The following is an 18,723-nucleotide window of genomic DNA, read 5'->3' on the forward strand; positions in this document are numbered from 1 at the left end:
AGTCAAAATGAAGGGAATGCAATAAAAACACACAATAATGAAAAAGCAGCATGTCCCAAAAAATGATAAATAAAAAAAAAATGAGAATCCAAATGAAAATGTGTCTAAAGTCACCGTCCAACAAAGCAAATCCAAAGGGAAAGAAAAGTGTAATATCCATTGCTCCATGGTGAAGAAAAATAAAGATGAAGGAGAAAAATCCACTGTAAAACTATGTACAAATAGCAAATCCAGGGTCCATGAGCCCAACGACATAAATGAAACCTACAATGAAATCTACCTAATTACTAACTATATACAAAAATGTGGGGCATAGTCCATGCGCCCCAAATGAAAGAAAAAAGAAATGAAACTTAACACTAATGAACTATATACAATTGCGGCGGGCAAGTCCAACGGCTCACTTGTTGATGTCATGGGCCGGGGCATCATCGAACTCCTGTTCAATGTCTTGGAGGCGGGCCTGTTCTCTGGCCCCGAGGTCTCACAGGGATAACGCCATGTCCACCTGCAAATCCCTGCGAATTCCCTCGATGCACTCAGCCCGCCTCAGTGCCCTGCGCATGGAGTTCTCCGCCCTGACCATCGTGAGCGTGCCTCCTCCGCCCACCGCCGCTCCGCACCTATCTGCTGGCCCAACCGCTGCCACACGGAAGACACTCCCATTCCAGGGTCCTCCTACCCTCCGGCCAATGCCTGCCCCTCTGATGTAGATTGCCCCGAGCCATGATGCCTCCCACATTGAGCCTGCCGCTCGACGCAACTGCCTCTCCCAGCACGACGGCATCCAGGCTGATGGAATCCACTGATGCCGTTGTGCACGTGCCCTGCTCGATGATGCCGGCACTCCTCCATCTGCTGGGGTCCAGTTGCTGTGTTGTCCACCCCTGCTGGACCTCCGACTCCCGACTGTGGCAGGGATGGGATCCCCACCAAGCTGGCTGCGTTGGTCAGGGCAGGTCCACAGGGGGCCCTGGTGGCATCTGGGCAGGAAGACGGCATGGAGAACGACTGGCGCATAGTCTCCACAGAGGAGGAGAGGGCCGCCAGAGTGGCCGACACATGTACAAAACCCCGACCATGGACACTCCCAACTGGGCCACCGTTGGCACGCTGCTCTTCGTGATGACGTGCGTGCTCCCCCCAGGAACCACGCACGTCATCACGAATGTCACGCATGCGCAACGCAACACCAATCAGGACCTTCTCCATACGGTCAGGGGTCCCCTCGTCCGCAGGTAGAGGAGTGTCAGATGACATGGACATCCCCCCTACCTGCAGATGGGCCTGGGATGGGGCATCCCTGCTGGTGCATGGTGGTGCAGTCACAGAGTCAGGGACAGCGACATGCACAGGCCCCTCCGCGGTGACCTGTGCTGCCTCCTGCCCCTGGCCCTGGACTGCACCACGTGCACCAGTGGTACCACCCCCACCAGGCCCCATGTGCGGCTCAGTAGCGGCCTCCTCCTCCTCTGTGGAAACCACCAACCTGGATGGCTCCACACCGTCTTCCGCTGTTGTAAGCCCCTGTGGGGGCTCACCCACCCCTTCCGCTGCAGCCACAGTGGCAGACGCAGCACTAGTCCCCTCATTCCCAGACGATGGTAAATTCTGAGAGGGTGACTGGGCCTTGCGTCGCCGGCCGGTGGGGGCTTCCCCACCGCTTTGCTCCACAGCGCCATCTCTGCCCTCTTCATCACTTGCCACTGTGTAGAGGGAGACATAGAACACAAGCATCAGGGTACTGTACAATGGTCCCCTAGACAGGAAGCAATAGCAGATGAGTGGCACTGTCAAACATCACTTCCATCATGTCCCTCCACAACACATGGGTCAGTGCAGGCAAAACACATGCAGTAACAGGCATGGCGCATGCTATGAACATTAGCATACATGTCCAAGGGACTCTTCAAACATACAATGTTGGTTTGAAACTCACATGCATCATGGGTCATGCCCATCACATGCACACACTTCACCCTAGTTTCATCCATCTGGCCTCATACACCCCAGACACAGTGGATACAAGGATGAGTAGGCTGAATCAGTGAATCTGAACATTGTCACAGACACGCAAGTCAGACACACAGACATGGACACCATACATGTTCATGACAGCAGCACCCATCTCTCACACCCCATCCATGTCCAATAACAGAGACAGGCATGCATTAATGTGTGCATTCCCCATGCTGCTCCACATGTTGCATTGTAACACATGCATCAACCATGTGGTTCACACATTACTGGTCTCACATGCATGACCATGATGTCCCTGCACATACACATGCGTACATGGCCTATGTCACACATACAGGCAAGTATCAGACAACCAGCACCCTGCAACATGCCCTGTCTCACACAGCAATGCTTGGTCACTTACCGCTCAACCCCGGACGGGTCTGCCTCCGAAGGATCTGGGCGTGGAGCGCTGGGCCTACGCGTTCCAGGACCCTCATCTGGATGGTACTCATGCTGCCCCGGCCCCCCTCCACGAGGCGCCGGGCCTTTACGAGGGTCCTGGACCTCAAGTCCTCCCAGTGCTTCTTGACATGTTGGTAGTTGCGGATTGCCACCCCCTCCGCATTGATGGCAACCACTGCGTCATCCCAGATCCTCTCCCGTCCTTCCTTGTTGGCGTATCTTGTTCCGAAGAGGGCATCATAATGCCCCAGGACATGCTCCACCAGGACACCAACTTCGGTGGCAGTGAAGCTGGTGGCCCTCTGCCTCTCTGGTTGGGGGTTGCCAGTGGTGCCAGATGGAGATGTGCCCGACATGGCAACCCCAGAGGCAGGAGTGGGTGGGCAACTGGGTCCTGGGGCTGGCAGTCCGCGAATTCCATCATGTCAAGAAGCGCTGGGAGGACTTCAGGTCCAGCACCCTCAACAAGGCCTGGCGCCTCTTGATGGCAGCGGATGCTAAGGGGCGCCGGGGCCACCTGTCAGAAGACCAAATGAGGGTCCTGGAATGCGTATGCCCAGCGCTCCACGTCCAGGTCCTTGAGATGCACACCCGTCTGGAGTCGAGCGGTAAGTGTACATGCATACTGATTGGAAGCTGTGCGTGTGGTGGTGTGCCAGTAGTGTGCAGGTTGCACATGTGGTTTTGTAGGGCCATGTATGGAAGTGTATGTACAGGGCCGTGAGGCTGACACATGCGAGTCCTTTCATGTGTGAGACACATGGATGATGTATTGGTGGGTAAGCATGCAGGCCAAATGTAGATGTGTGAGCACACATGTTTGAATGACTGTGTATGGTGGCCCTCTGCCTCCCTGGCTGGGGGTTGCCAGTGCCGCCAGATGGTGTAGTGCTGGACATGGCAACCCCAGAGGCAGTAGTGGGTGGGCAACTGGGTCCTGGGGCTGGGCTGTGGAAGGATGGAATCCCAGTCGGGAGTCTTCGGTTCCAGCAGGGGTGGTAACAGCAACAGCACTCCTGGCTGACATGCAGGCTGCAAATGGCAGGGCACATGGGCAGCAGGCAATCAGGCAGCAGCAGATGGCAGGTGGGAGCGTGCTCAGGGTTCTGGGGGGCAGTAATCGGCCTTCTGGGCAGGAGCGTGGTCTTCCGTGTGTGAACGCGTGGCCAGCTTGATACGGAGTGATTTGGCACGTGAAAATCTTGCACGTCAGTATGTAATTTGAGGAAAGGCCCTTAGCGCGTAAGCACGTCAGCGCACGTACGCGATTTCATTGGACCAAAGGCCTTTAGTGCGTAAGCACGTCTGTGAAGTAACGCGCGCGGGTGATTCCCTCATAGCACGTGATGACAGAGCACACATGGAAAAGCTGCACGTCCGAGTGGCAGCGCGTGTAATTGGAGGAAAGGACGCGTACATGGGTAAGTGACGTGTACGTGTGGGCCGGTTTAAAAGGTACGTGTAGGACGCCATTTCCTTGTACGTGCTTTTTGTGGAGAGCGAGTGGGTGGATTCTGTACTTCTTGTCGGTTCACATGCAATTACTTCGCAGCGTTTCAAGTTCGTACTCCCTGTTACCTCTGACAGCTTTCATTTTTCTACTTTTTTTGGGCCTGTTTCCTCAAACAGTGTTCACTTCTCCTTTTGTCCTGTCTCCTCATACAGCGTACAATTCTTCTTTTGGCGGGGGTGTTGCCAACGCGCACATGCGTGTATTTTTCACATTCTTTTTCCAGGCAGACGGTGAGTTCCGCACATACTTAGCAACTGTGCTTGCCCCGTGTGTCGCGTACCTCTTCAGAGGTCATTGTAGGCTGCGTGTATCACGCGTACGCTTATTTTTGTGTTTCTGGGTGCCACAGCGTAGTGTGGGTTCATTTTTCCATGCATGTGGTCTACGAGGGGTTGCGCGCAGGTTTATTTTGGTTTTTGGGCTGCCTGTGCGTTGCGTGACCCGTCATCTTCCCCCAGGGGTCACAGACAGCCTTGTTAGAGCACTAGGGTACGAATTCCATCTAAATCCCTACCCCTTTGACCCCCAATTGCCCAGGACAATAGTTTACTGCTCCTCCCATACACACAACAACATCAGTGCCATGGTTGGGGGGCGACCAAGCGGTAAGGGAGGCAAAGGTGGCCGACCTTCAAAAGGTGGATGTGGTGGGCGCGGTAGGGGACATGGCCGGGATTTGCAAGGTGCCCCAATACCCCCATGTGTGGAGGACCAATCAGGGACACCCATGACCCCCCCCATGGTTGAGGGAAACGTGGCTGAGACCATCCCAGCTCAGCCCTTGTTGGACCAGCCCATTGTGGCACCTGACCTGGCACAGGATGACTCCCTGGCTGACTTCCAGGTCAGCAAGTCTAAGCCACGTGTGGCGGTGCAAGTTGTCACCTAGCCACGTGGATCTGGGGCAGCTATATCATCTGCTGCCCCAAGTATGCAGGGTGGTGAGGCTGCAGGGGCAGCTGCAGCTCCATCCGCCCCAGCTCTGACTCTCCCAGCCAGAACAGTGTCGGTCCTGGTCCATCATACTGATGTTCCCCCTGCCAACATCACACTTCAGACAATGCCTGCACCAAGTCATATGGTCAATGTGCATTCGCACACTCCAACAACCCAGTCCACCGGTGATTCTGCCCCTACTGACCAGAGCGGCGTTAGCCACTCTGGATCCGCTCCACCTTCTAAAAAGAGGAAGAAGGGTGCTCTGGCATGACAGGCTGAGACCCCAGGCACGGCTACACACTCCGGTACCTCAAGGAAGCCTTGCTTCAATGATTCGGAACTTGATGCACTTGTGAGCTATGTGTTGCAACATAGCCACAACATGGTGGTGACTGCAGGGTCCAAGACCACACCTGGTCAACGTAAGGCACACTGGCAGACCATCGCCAACCACATAAGTGCCCTTGGATTTGTGAGGCGCTCAGCTGATGATTGCGACAAGCGGTGGAATGACCTGAAATGCAGAGCAAATAACAAGCTGGCCTCAAGTCATGCCGCTACTCTGGTGACTGGCGGTGGGTCTCCACAAGAGGACAACAAACTCACTGAACATGAGTCTGTTGCTGGGACCTTCGTCACAGAGGAACAGATCCGAGGTGTGGGAGAACTACCCGATTATGACACATTGTCCGGTGAGTGCCCATGCGTGTGTGTGTAATGCATGTGTATGTTGTTTGGGTGACGGGTTCTGATTGAGTGGCAGGTGAGGGTGTGTGTTACTGAGTAGTATGGGTCACCCATGTGCTCCATCCAAAACATTCTGCGGCCTTGAATTTGGGTGACACTATCCCTTCTGCCCACAGTAGTAATTTAGCGCAACATTACGGCAGTTGCCCTTGAGGTGGCATCATGCAACAACATTGTTTGTATTTTTCAGTGTTCTTTCAGGCTGGTTGTTTCAATTCTCCCACTTTTGCAACACATTCCTTAGCCCTATTGTGACATATGTGACATGCTTCTGTCATTGAAGAACCCCACATTGGCCCACATGTGTCACCTTGGTAGTTGAATGATTTGACCATTCAGGCTGAATGAGTATTGTCCTGATCACATGATGTTTTTAGGCCTGTTTGAATGTGGAACATACTAGTTGTTTCCTGTCATGTTGAAGTGCACAACCATTGATGTGTACATGGCCCTACAATCACTGTATTTTTGTACACTGGATGTGTTGCAGTGTGTGGCACATGGCGTATCTTTTCACACTATGTGGCATTTTTCATCTCTTCATGTCCATCTCTCATGGATGGGTGACAGGGTGGTCAGTCAAAATGTCGAAAAAAAAAATGTCGAATGACAGAAATGTCGAAAAAAAAAGTCAAAAAAAAAAGTCAAATCTATTATTTTTTTATTTATATGTATTTTTTGGGTTTGGTAAGTATAAAAAATGGGTAAAATAAAAAAAATAATAAAAAAAGGGGGGTTGGGGGAGGAACCCCCCATTTCGAAAAAAAACGTATTGAAAAAGAAATTCCACTTTTTTTCGACATTTTTTTTTTCTACATTATGAATTTCGACATTTTTGTTTGACATTATGACTATAAACCAGGTGACAGTACTCATTCACTGACATATGGATGTACTTATGGAATGTACCATGGCTTTGGTACATGCCATCTGTGTGATGGCATGTCTCATTTATGTGTATAGGACATGCCACTCACAGGCGAATGTGTGGTGGCAGTGCTACCCAGCATGCAGCAAATGTGTTGCTCTTCCAGCTTGGTGTCATCAGTGTCAGACTTTTGCCTCCCCTTCCAACTCTGTGACAGTGCATGCATTGGAGGGTTATAGTCATGTGGGACATGCGCAAATCATGTACTGGTTCTGTAGCTTGTCAGGCCTGTTTGTGTGCTATGGTGCTAATGCCCGTTTCCATTTTTTGTCTTTAATGTTTTTGCAGGGGATGACGCACTTGATGCTGTTGAGGTTGAGGAGATGATGCAGAACCAGGAGGAACCTGAGGCACAACCGGCCACGAGTGGGGGACGTGGTGTGGTGGTGGGTGAGAACCCACTCTTGCTGCAGACGATTCTATCCAGGGGTGTCTCTGGTTGCACCTCCCCAGACCTCTATTCAGGTGTTGATTCGGATGATGAGACCTATGTGGCGTCGCAGGTAAGTGTTTCTGGAAGGAGTTCTGTTCTGTCCAACCCACCTGCACCAGGGGTAGAACCCGCTATGGGGATGTCAGTGTTGGTTAGTCAGCCTTAGGTGGTTACGGGTGCAGGGTCACACTCCACAACATCTGATCCTATTCCTGGGCCAGCAGATCAGAGGGGGCATGCAGTCCTGCAGCCTCAGGCAGTGCCGGCACAGCAAGGCAAAGATCGCCTTGCCCCAAACAGGTATGGTGCCCGCCGACGTGGTGGCCGTTCTTCAGGATAACGCAAATAAAGGAGCATATCATCCGCATATAATGATATCAGATGCTCTCCACTGACAGTACTTATGCCCACCTCCCCATATTGTTGTCGCAGGCATATTGCCAGCGGCTCTAATGCCAGTATATATAGCATAGGTAGGTGACCAGGGGCATCCCTGTCTGGTCCCCCTGCAAAGCTGCCAAGAATCTGAGACTGTGGACCCTGTTTTGTCTCTCGCCATCGGGGTGCTATAAAACAACTGGACCCATCTGAGGTATCCAGGTCCCATTCCGTACCCCTTCAGGACCGCTTTCAGCCAGGGCCATCGTACCGAGTCGAAGGCCTTGACCGCATCTAACGACACTCTAGCCAACTCGCCCGTGTCCTCCTCAGTTTGGTCTATGACATGGTGTAGCCTCCTGTGATTATCGGTGATGTTCCTGCCTGGAACATATCCCATCTTATCTGGGTGTATCAGTTTCTTAATCACCTTCTTCAGTCTATTAGCCAGCACAGCCGTGAGTATTTTGCTGTCCTGGTTAAGCATGGACAACGGTCTGTAAGACCCGCACTCCACAGCCGGCTTGCCTGGTTTCAAGAGTGAGATGATTACAGCCTCGCAGAGGGACAATGGGAGTTCCCCCTGCTCACAGGCCTCGTTGAAAGTGGCAAGCAGTGGCTGAAGCAACTCTTGCTTGTATGTTTTGTAGAACTCGCTGGGCAGCCCATCCGAACCAGGCGCCTTGCAAGTGGGCAAGTTCCGAATCACTACCTCCAGCACATCCGAGGTGACGGGTGCGTCTAACTTGGTGCGTTCTAGATCATCCAAGGTAGGCAGCTCTATGTCCTCCAATGTGTCCACTATGTCTTGTTACATATCCTCCCCCGTGTCCTCATACAAGTGTCTGTAAAACTTAAGGAATTCCTCATTTACCTCTTTCTGGGTGTTGCATATGCAACCTCTCTCATCCTTAATCTCACTGATCACCGAGCGGGGGGTCTCACTCTTATACAACCAGGCCAGCAGTCTGCCCGGCTTGTCGCCCCCTGCGTGTACCCTCTCCGTATATTTCCTGTAATTGAGTCTGCATAGTCTATCCCAGAGTGCGCTACAGGACAACTGTAGCTCCTTTACTTTGGTTCTGTTATCATGAGCGGTGCTCTCGCAACGCGTGAGATCCTCTAGCTCCCATTCCACCTCCTGGAGTTCCCTTTCGACGCCCCCCTGTAGCCCCTTAGCTTGGGAAATGGCTACCCCGCGCACCACCACCTTAAATGCTTCGCACAGTGTGCCCACAGAGCTTACGCTTCGCGTATTTATATCAAAGTATTCTTCGATGGCATCCCTCAGGCCCTCCCGAAACCCCTCGTCCTGCAGAGCCTCGGTCCTGAGTCTCCATGTAGGGATCCGCGGTCTTGGGGCTGGTGTCTCCAGTCTACCACCAAGGGCGAGTGATCAGATAGTACTCGGGCCTTGTATTCCGCTCCTTCTATGTCTCTCACTATCTCGGCTGTTCCAAACATGTAATCTAACCTTGTGTGCAAATCATGTGGCGCTGCGTAGTGTGAATACTGCCTATCAGTGGGATGCAACCTTCTCCACGCCTCCTCTAGGCCTAGGTCTTTCAGTAAGGTACCCAGCGCTTTAGCCGCCAGTGCCATTTTCCCTGCCCTGTCCTTGGACCTGTCCATTCTGGGATCCACGGTACAGTTAAAGTCCCCCCCACACTACCGTACCCCCTGCCAGGGGGCCGATTTTACCGTAGAGGGTCCTAAAGTAAGCCACTGTGTCGTTATTGGGGGCGTACAAATTTATGATGTGCACTTCTCTGTTTTCCAGGAGACCCGTTACCATCACCATTCTATCCTCCGGGTCCACCGTAGAATCAAGCATCCGAAACGGCACATGAGGCACCACCCAAGTAATGACCCCTCTAGCATACGCCGAGTACGCCGCCCCCACAACATTGCCCTTCCATTTCCTCCTGACCACCTCCAGCCTTTCCCTAGTGAGGTGGGTCTCTTGCAGCAGGGCTATGTCTATGCGCATCCTCTTTAAGTACAACATCACTTTATTACGTTTCAGGTAGCTGTTTAGGCCCCGTACATTCCAGGTCACACGTCTGAGATTATCCGATGCCATCCGGTCAGACTATCTCCATCCCATCCCTTCCCATAATGCTCCCCATGTTAGTTTGTTCCCTGGCTCTCTCCCTTCTATTCACAAACAATACCCCCCTCCCCCCTTCCCCCACTTCACACCACTGCACACAACTCCCCCCTCCCCCCTTGCCAACCCCCAACAATAGCCCAGCTCCATCCCTGGATCTCAGGCCTACCCACGTCTGGACCCGTTTCGTGTCCGAGGACGAGGACCCTGCGAGGTGTCACCAATCTAACAGTGACCTAACTAAGTGTACTACTATTGGGTGCAGAGGGTGCTCCCCAGGAGCTCCCAGTCGTCTATTTAGGAGAAGTGCATTCAACGGGACCCGCCGGCAGATACCATGACTTCCTCCCCACAAGCACAATATCGTACTATATTCCAGTCCCAATGTCGTAACTATGGCCTCACGGGTGCCTCTGCAACGTGCTACTTATCTCCAGCCGCTTCTGTCAGGGCATCCGATTCCTGAGGTCGACCTTGCATATCCAACCACTCCATCGCTTCGGTCGGCGTCTCAAAGAAGAGGGATCTGTTCTTATAAAACAACTTTGACCTGGCGGGGTAGAGCAACATGTAGCGGTGGCCTGCTTCTCTAAGCCTCCTTTTCACCGTTCCAAAGTTCATTCTGCTCCGCTGTACGAGCAGCGTATAATCCGCCGTTATTTTCGCTGACCACCTTTCTATCGTACCTCCTTTCCATAAAAATTTGAGAATCTTTTCGCGGTCACGATAGTTCAAGATATTCGCGATCAACGGCCGCGGGGGGCTCCTGGGGCCGGTCTCCTGGTCAGGGCCCTATGTGCCCTTTCGACCGCGAACCCCTGGATCAGCTCCCCGCCTGTGATCTCCTGCATGAGCATGGTTTCAACGTAATCCGTGGGGTTCGATCCTTCCATTCCCTCCGGGACACCCACTATGCGAATGTTGTTGCGCCTGGCGCGCCCCTCTGCCTGCTCTGCTCTGTCCTCCAAATTGCCCACTCGTTGCACGAGGGCATGAAGCTCCTTAGCGTGTGCATTGCACGCCTCCGTGGTCGGGGCCAACTCCTTCTCCAGTTCCCCTGTGTGCTCCGCGATCGTTCGCACGTCCTGGTGCAACAGGTTCGGCTCTTCTCGGACCGCTCTGATCTTAAGGTCTAGGCCCTCCTGCAGCTCTTTCATGGCCAGGCCCAACTTCGTCTCCCAAGCCACCTTCAAGTCGGCAATTGCTGCCAGCACCTCCTGAATAGTACCCGGTGGGTCCGTCGCCGCCGCGGGGGCTTCTTTGCTCTTGCCCCCTTCCGCGCCCAAGGGCGACCTAGCGTAGGCCTCCATCATGGGCTGTTTGATCCGGAGTCGCACCACCTTGGAGGACATGCTGCTGCGTCGGTTGGGCCCACGCGCCCAGCTGTGTCTTCGGCGCTGCAGAGCGCCTTGCGGGGTTCGCTCGCCGGCCCCTTCACAGCAAGGTTCCGCTGAACTCGGGTTCACTCTGCTGGCCCGCCACGATCCAGGGCCTCCTTAGTCGGGGCTCGCACTTATGTTCTTGCCACCAGCCAGAGGTGCATGCGACGCGTCTATCTGGTTGGGCTCGCCCCTGCTCCGGCCAGTTTTGTCTTCCTCAGCTCCATGGACCATGTATGGCCCTTTGTCCACGGGCGGCCATCTTGGGTCCTGCCTTCCACTGCGCGACCGCCACCTTCTTCGAAGTCTAGTTCTGTGGATATGCAGTCTCGCTGGTGGGGAGGGCACTCACCATGTGCCCCCCACTTTCATGCACCCTTGGATGCATCGTGGGCTCAAAAGTCCGCCGAAAACCATCACTTCTTCCCAGGATCAAGATCGGATCATCGGGAGCTCCTCCAAGGAAAGTCCTCTCACGTAGCCATCAAGCCACGCCCCCAGTCATTTGTGTTGTTAGTTCAACATTACTGGGAGCATATTGTGTGTGGCCAGTTTCCATTAGGAACACTGTACTTTGTGCCATGGTGTGTTGGGTGGTGGTGCTGGGGAGGGGTTGGGTGACATGGCACTGTTCTCATGTTGTATTTTGCAAGGGGGTAATGCATTTAGCAGCATATGTATCTTTTGATGACACAGCATTGGTGGTGTTTCTGTAGGTAGGGATACACACATTGTGACACTTCCAGTTGACCAATCTCAGGCTGGTATGGTTGTGACAGTTGACTATCCCTTGTATCATCATCGATTGTCAGCTGGTATGTGGCAGGGCTGTGTGCACTCCACAGGGGTGTGATTCTAAGTGAAGTAATTAGCCACCAGCTGTGTTCGGGCTGCCTCACCCCGTGCCCTTTCCCCTCCCATGCGCAGCGGGCGTGCATGTGGTTGGGGATGTGGGGGCACCACCATGTCCACCGGCAGGCCCCGGCGTGTTGCAACGTTGTGCAGGACACATGCTGCCACTATGATCCTGCACACTACTGGGGGAGCGTATAACAGCTTCCCGCCAGAACGGTCAAGGGAGCGAAAGCGTGACTTGAGCACTCCGAATGTGCACTCCACTATGCCCCGGGTTGCAATATGGGCTGTGTTGTATCTTACCTCGGGTGGCGTGGTGGGGTTCCGAATTGGTGTCATCATGTGGGTGCTCAGAGGGTAGGCACTGTCCCCTGGGGAGGTGGTGATGGGTATCATTAGTAGGGTTGTGACATTACTCAGTATCTGCCATGCATGCATGTGCTGTGGCATTTATACTCACCAAGCAGCCATGTATCGCCATGCCACCCAGCTTCTAGGTCCCGGTTTAGGGTTGAAATTCTGAAAATGAAACTGTCATGGGTGGACCCTGGATAGTTGGCATATACTGAGGTGATGATTCCCTTGGCATCACATACTACTTGGACGTTGAAGGAATGCCAGTGCTTACGGTTTCTATAGATGTGCTCTGATGCCCTGGGGGGACGCAGAGCCACATGGGTGCAATCAATGCTGGGAGATGGGGGTGCAAGGGGACATGAGTGGGGGCCTGCTGGCAGGTGCCCCTCAGTGCTGGGGGGTGGGTGTGCAAGGGGACATGAGTGGGGCCTGCTGGCAGGTGCCCTACACTGCTGGGGGGTGGGGGTGCAAGGGGACATGAGTGGGACATGAGTGGGGGCCTGCTGGCAGGTGCCCCTCAGTGCTGGGGGGTGAGGGTGCTGGGGGACATGAGTGGGGGCCTGCTGGCAGGTGCCCTGCACTGCTGGGGGGTGGGGGTGCAAGGGGTCATGAGTGGGGGCCTACTGGCAGGTGCCCTGCACTGCTGGGGGTTGGGGGTGCAAGGGGACATGAGTGGGACATGAGTGGGGGCCTGCTGGCAGGTGCCCCTCAGTGCTGGGGGGTAGGGGTGCTGGGGGACATGAGTGGGGGCCTGCTGGCAGGTGCCCTGCACTGCTGGGGGTGGAGGTGCAAGGGGACATGAGTGGGGGCCTGCTGGCAGGTGCACTGCACTGCTGGTGGGTGGGGGTGCAAGGGGACATGAGTGGGACATGAGTGGGGGCCTGCTGGCAGGTTCCCCTCAGTGCTGGGGCGGTAGGGGTGCAAGGGGACATGAGTGGGGGCCTGCTGGCAGGTGCCCTGCACTGCTGGGGGGTGGTGGTGGAAGGGGACATGAGTGGGACATGAGTGGGGGCCTGCTGGCAGGTGCCCCTCAGTGCTGGGGGGTGGGTGTGCAAGGGGACATGAGTGGGGGCCTGCTGGCAGGTGCCCCCCAGTGCTGGGGTGGAGGTGCAAGGGGACATGAGTGGGGGCCTGCTGGCAGGTGCCCTGCACTGCTGGGGGGTGCAAGGGACATGAGTGGGACATGAGTGGGGGCCTGCTGGCAGGTTCCCCTCAGTGCTGGGGGGTGGGTGTGCAAGGGGACATGAGTGGGGGCCTGCTGGCAGGTGCCCCTCAGTGCTGGGGGTGGGTGTGCAAGGGGACATGAGTGGGGGCCTGCTGGCAGGTGCCCTGCACTGCTGGGGGGTGGGGGTGCAAGGGGACATGAGTGGGGGCCTGCTGGCAGGTGCCCCTCATTGCTGGGGGGTGGGTGTGCAAGGGGACATGAGTGGGGGCCTGTTGGCAGGTGCCCTGAACTGCTGGGGGGTGGGGGTGCAAGGGGACATGAGTGGGGGCCTGCTGGCAGGTGCCCTGCACTGATGGGGGGGTGGGGGTGCAAGGGGACATGAGTGGGGGCCTGCTGGCAGTTGCCCCTCAGTGCTGGGGGGTGGGGGAGCAAGGGGACATGAGTGGGGGCCTGCTGGCAGGTGCCCTGCACTGCTGGGGTGTGGTGGTGCAAGGGGACATGAGTGGGGGCCTGCTGGCAGGTGCCCCTCAGTGCTGGGGGGTGGGTGTGCAAGGGGACATGAATGGGGCTTGCTGGCAGGTGCCCTGCACTGCTGGGTGGTGGGGGTGCAAGGGGACATGAGTGGGGGCCTGCTGGCAGGTGCCCTGCACTGCTGGGGGGTGGGGGTGCAAGGCGACATGATTGGGACATGAGTGGGGGCCTGCTGGCAGGTGCCCTGTACTGCTGGCGGGTGGGGGTGGAGAGGGTCATGCGTTGGTGATCAGTAGTGCAAGCTGACATGTGGCTTGCCTGGGGGGCATGCCCATGGTGGATGAGCTGCCTGCGGGACATGACCAGGGGTGCAGGATAGTCCCCTGTGGTGTGGGCTGCCTGCAGGGGCCGTGGAGGGTGTAGAGGGAACACCTGGGAGGATCCACACTGCCAATTCACGTGCAGGACTCCCCTGCACCCCAGATATACACATACCCCACGCGCACAGGGCCTGTCGCGTGTGAAACTTCCCGCGCACCCCAGATTTACACATACTCATGCCAATCGCGTGTAAAACTTCACGCAAACCCCAGGAATACACGCACCCCACTCGCACAGGGCCTATCGTGTGTGAAACTTCCTGCGAACCCCAGATTTACACGCTCCCCGCTCGCCCAAGGCCAATCGCGTGTGAAACTTCCTGCGCACCCCCGAAGTACACGCACACGCTATTTTTGACACAGCGGGTGTTCGTGTTTGTCGCGTACCCCTTTGCACGTCATTTGTCCTAGAGGGCCACAGTATGCGACAATCATCAGAGCTGTATATACGTGCTTTTTGTTAGCGCAAATTTTGGCGCACATTTTTTTCATGCGCAGGGACGCTACCGCCTGCCTTTGTGTGGCGGATGTGTTTAGGCCTGTGCGCGTCTTCGCCCGTGCGCTGGTTTGCCCTATTCGATTCCATGAATACGTGTTGTAGGAGAGCGTGTGGGCGTTCCGCGCACTTGCCTCCTGTACTTCCCCCGTGCCGCCCACATTTTCACACGTTGTTCCCCATTCCACGTGTCACGCCCCGTGTTACGCCTACTTTTGTTTATTTATTTTACATTTATAAAGCACTCACATAGCCCGCAGGCATCGAGGCGCTGTTACAGGAATTGTTTGTTTTTCTTAGTTGCGTAATTGTGGGGTTTTTTTTTGTCTTAGTTACGTATTTATAACGCGCTTAAACACCCAGAGGTTTCTAAGCGCGGACCCGGGGATCGAACCTGCTGTTGCTTCATGTCGTCTTGCTTCCAAGACGCGCACGCTGCCGCTGAGCTATCCTTGATATGTGCGCCGCGCTATTTGCGCTTTTGCTGGGCCCTAGCGCACGCCGTTAGACGACCTGTGCGCCGGTGTGCGCCACGCAGATTTTCAGCGCACATCCCAGATTTTACTCGCGCATGGACTTCCATGAATCGATAAAATAATAAACAATAAAAATGTGGATTTCCCCTCTTTCGAACGAGTAGGTTTATCCATCTTTGCTCCGCACTTTCAGATGTAATTGACGGCATCATGATTCACAGTGATGCGAGTCAGGGTCCGGCAAAGTCGGAATACCCTGGTAATTCCTCATTGGCGGGTGCCGGAATATTTCGTAAGTTTGGCGGTAGCCTGCCGGTTTTACCGGCAAGGCTACCACCAAACTTATAATGAGGCCCCTAGGCCCAGTTGAGGGAGCCACACCTTGGAGCTTCCCACCCAGGGCAATGTGTGGGTGAGTGCTTCAAAGTGGGTCTTCGTCAGAAATGCACACGGTATGCTAGCCAATAGGGGGTCCTAACACCGAACATTGGCATTTGGTCATTATTTCCAATAACTGGAGACAAGAAGGGATACGGTTGATTTCAGGAGCCTGTAATACTCCGATCACCTGAATGTCGAACTGTTCACGAACGTGTGTAAACGGGCATGTAACTGTCCTTGACTCACCTCCCTTCACAAGCATGAAAAAGGGGCTTCCTTTTCAGTCACCTCTTGCCGAATGCTCCCTCATTCATACTTAGACAGGAAACAACACCCAGATAGATGACCAAGTGCAGATCTGGCTCCGTTGCTCCCCAAGTGATCTGGATGGAGAACAGCCAACACTACTTGTAGCTACCAAAGTGCCTATTTAATTCACTTGTAGACCTCCACTCCTCCACCCCTATAGCAAAGTGCTGTGATCCACCATACAGGTTCAATAGCGAATTACTAATTAATAGGACGGCAGAGGAATGCATTAACATAAAATAATAGGTGTATTTGTAGAGTGCTAACCCCCCCCCCCCACACTGGTACTTTTTGGTGTTATAGACAGATAGACATAAGCTAACAGATGTTCATTGTTACACAACTCAGTGGTACTCATTCTGTTAATCTTGGACGGATGAAGGGATGGGTGGCCCAGTGACTATGAGGACACACACATGGATCCTTCTAGAGAATGCATTAGTCCACTGAGCCACATAAATGGACCATAAACCTGGGATGGACACCACTTCCAGGATGAGGCAGGAGGGAGGAATGGAGACAAGACAGGAGAGAATGGAACATGAAGGGTCCAGGAACGCAGGGTGGGTGACAGGTTATCTCAGAAGCATCGAGCAACCTGTGCAGAGAAACAAACTATAACAGTTATTTACCTTTTGGTGCCTGTGCTTCTTACATTGTGCAGAGCAGGATGACACAATAGTGTGTTTAGATCTAGAAATAGAAGAAATTCAATTATTAATTAAATACTACAAACACAAGACATATCCACTCCCCACCAGTAATGCATCCTCCATCACAAACACAGAAGACAGGATTAACTGGAGGTTTATGAAGAACAAGCAGAGACAATTTAGCATGTGGCCATAAAAGAGGATCGCTTTCTCACCAAGAGGAGGGAATAGTCGCAGGTCACTCACCTACAGCAAATTATTCCCCAGTTATTCCTTAAAGGATTGTGATGTATTCAGTGTCAAAATGTTTTTGAAAAGTGTGTGGAACTATGTTCCCTCACACTGCCCCCATTTCTGCCCACTCCCCCATACTCATGGTTCCTTCCTGTCCTCCGCTGCGCCCTGCAACATTGTGTTTCACAACAGTTCTAGTAAAAGTGAATAAAACATAATGAAAGAAAATGAATTTAAAATGACCACCGTTAGTTTGTCATTGTCCCATTCAGCCTGCACCTTCATGCAGCCTCCCCTTCACAGTTCACACCTCTTAAAGAACATGCCTAGCCACATGCCCTCCCTCCTTGCCCCCCCTCCCATTACATGCAAACAAGATCTTACAAGCACTCATAGGCAGAACCAGATATCTGTCAAACTGGGCTTCTTGGCTGTTTGGGAATAGGTTTTACATCGCAGTCTATTGGAATAAATTATCCTTTTCAAACACCTGAGAGATAGAGCAGTGCAAAGCTACACTGGCTTGATCTCGGGAAGGCTCAGGTTCGAGTCCCCAGTGGGGATGAATTTGAAAACAAGGAGATCTCGACGAGTGACTGCTGCTGATTGGCCGAGATAAAGATCTGCATCGGCAAAGCCAGGCCGCAAACCTGAAGAACAGACATGCGCTTTGCTGAGATACTGATCCTCAGAGCACGCGCACTGCTAAGATGGGATCCTCCGAGCATGCGTAACGCTAAGAGATTAATCATCAGAGCATGCGCAGTAAAAGAAAAGCATGGTGAGTCGATGCTTACCCTGTTCAACAAACTGCGCATGCTCAAGGATCCTAACAGACGCGTGAACATGCTGAGAGCGCAGGAAAAGGACCGTGAGACGAGCTTGGCTGGTTCCCATCAGAGAAAATGACTATAGCAAAGGCCCGCCCACTTATTCGAGTGACTTCTGATGTCATCAATGTGCTTTTCCGGAGTAATGAAGCGGTTCCGGGTTAATTTCAGGGGAAATGAGAACTGAGGAGACACGATGGAGGAGGCGGACTCAGGCAGGGTGGAGCGGTGTCTATGTGGAGGGTGTTGGGCTCGAGGAGGCGGAGCGGACTCTCTAGACGGGTGCAGGGGGTGAGTGTGCTTGGGGAAGTGGTAAGGATGGGTAAGGAGAATGCAAAGGCTGAGGGAGAGAACGCTGACTGTGAAATCTACATCTGTGGAGGGGGGAAGGAGGGAAGTGAGGGGCGGCATCACAGCAGGTCTCTACAGAGGAATGACTCTGGGTCGGAGACCCAGGAAAAGTGCGTTTGGGAAGGGCTAGGGGCCTCAGGGAGTGGTGTGAATGGGGTGGAGCAGATGCAGTGTGACAGTGTGTGGAAGGTGGTGTTGAAGCCTGATAGTCGTGTGAAGACGTTTCAGGGGGAGAATCCGATGGTGATTGCTGGATGGGAGAAGGCAGCTGTGGGGGATGTCAATCCGATGGTGATTGCTGGATGGGTGAAGGCAGCTGTGGGGGATGTCACTCGGGTGCTAGTGGTGGCTGGGGGTCGGTTGTTGGTAGAGGGGACGGATGCTGGTAGTAAGGCTAAGATTCTGGAGGTGCGTTGTCTGGGTAGGCATGCGGTGCGAGTGTTTGATCAAAGTGCTGTGTCGTTTAAGGGGGTGCTGTATGGGTGCTGTATGGAGTGCCGGTGTCTGTGAATATGTCTGAAATGGAGGAGCAGCTGGCAGATGTGGGGGTGGTGGAGGCATGGAGGTTGGGGAGGAGAGATGCACAAGGGGATGTGGTGTCTACGACTGGCTGTGAGGTTTGCGAGGGCGGAGTGCCCGGAGGTGGTGGAGTTGGGTTATCAGAGGTTCCGTGTGAAAGTGCCTTTGAGGTGTTATAAGTGTCAGCAGTTTGGACATGTGGCGAGAGTATGCAGAAATGAGAGGCATTGTGGGAGGTGTGGTGGAGATCACAATATTAAGGAATGCATGGTGGAGACCCGGAAAAGTGTGTGAATTATGGGCGGGGGGGCACTCTACTGCGTTTAGGGGGTGTGAGAGCCACAGGGTGGCGAGAGAGGTGGTGCAAGTGAGAGCGGCGGAAGGTTTATCTTATG

General features: G+C 54.0%; 1 protein-coding gene across 5 annotated transcripts in view; it reads right to left on the bottom strand.

The window, feature by feature from the left end:
- LOC138498076 (zinc finger protein 615-like) overlaps positions 1-17,267 on the bottom strand; it is an 82,914-nt gene extending 65,647 nt beyond the window's left edge. For 3 of the 5 annotated variants that reach the window (XM_069621924.1, XM_069621925.1, XM_069621926.1), the window contains exons 1-2: positions 17,119-17,267; positions 16,374-16,434 (exon numbers count right to left, since the gene is read on the bottom strand). The gene's annotated coding sequence lies outside the window, so the exon portion shown is untranslated. Of the gene's footprint in view, positions 1-16,373; positions 16,435-17,012 lie in introns of all 5 variants that reach the window. The other 2 variants (XM_069621927.1, XM_069621928.1) reach the window with 1 other exon arrangement.
- Between the last annotated feature and the right edge of the window lie 1,456 nt (positions 17,268-18,723).

This window comes from Ambystoma mexicanum, chromosome 5q, assembly GCF_040938575.1.
Source record: "Ambystoma mexicanum isolate Mex_15411 chromosome 5q, UKY_AmexF1_1, whole genome shotgun sequence".
Classification (NCBI taxonomy): Eukaryota; Metazoa; Chordata; class Amphibia; order Caudata; family Ambystomatidae; genus Ambystoma; species Ambystoma mexicanum.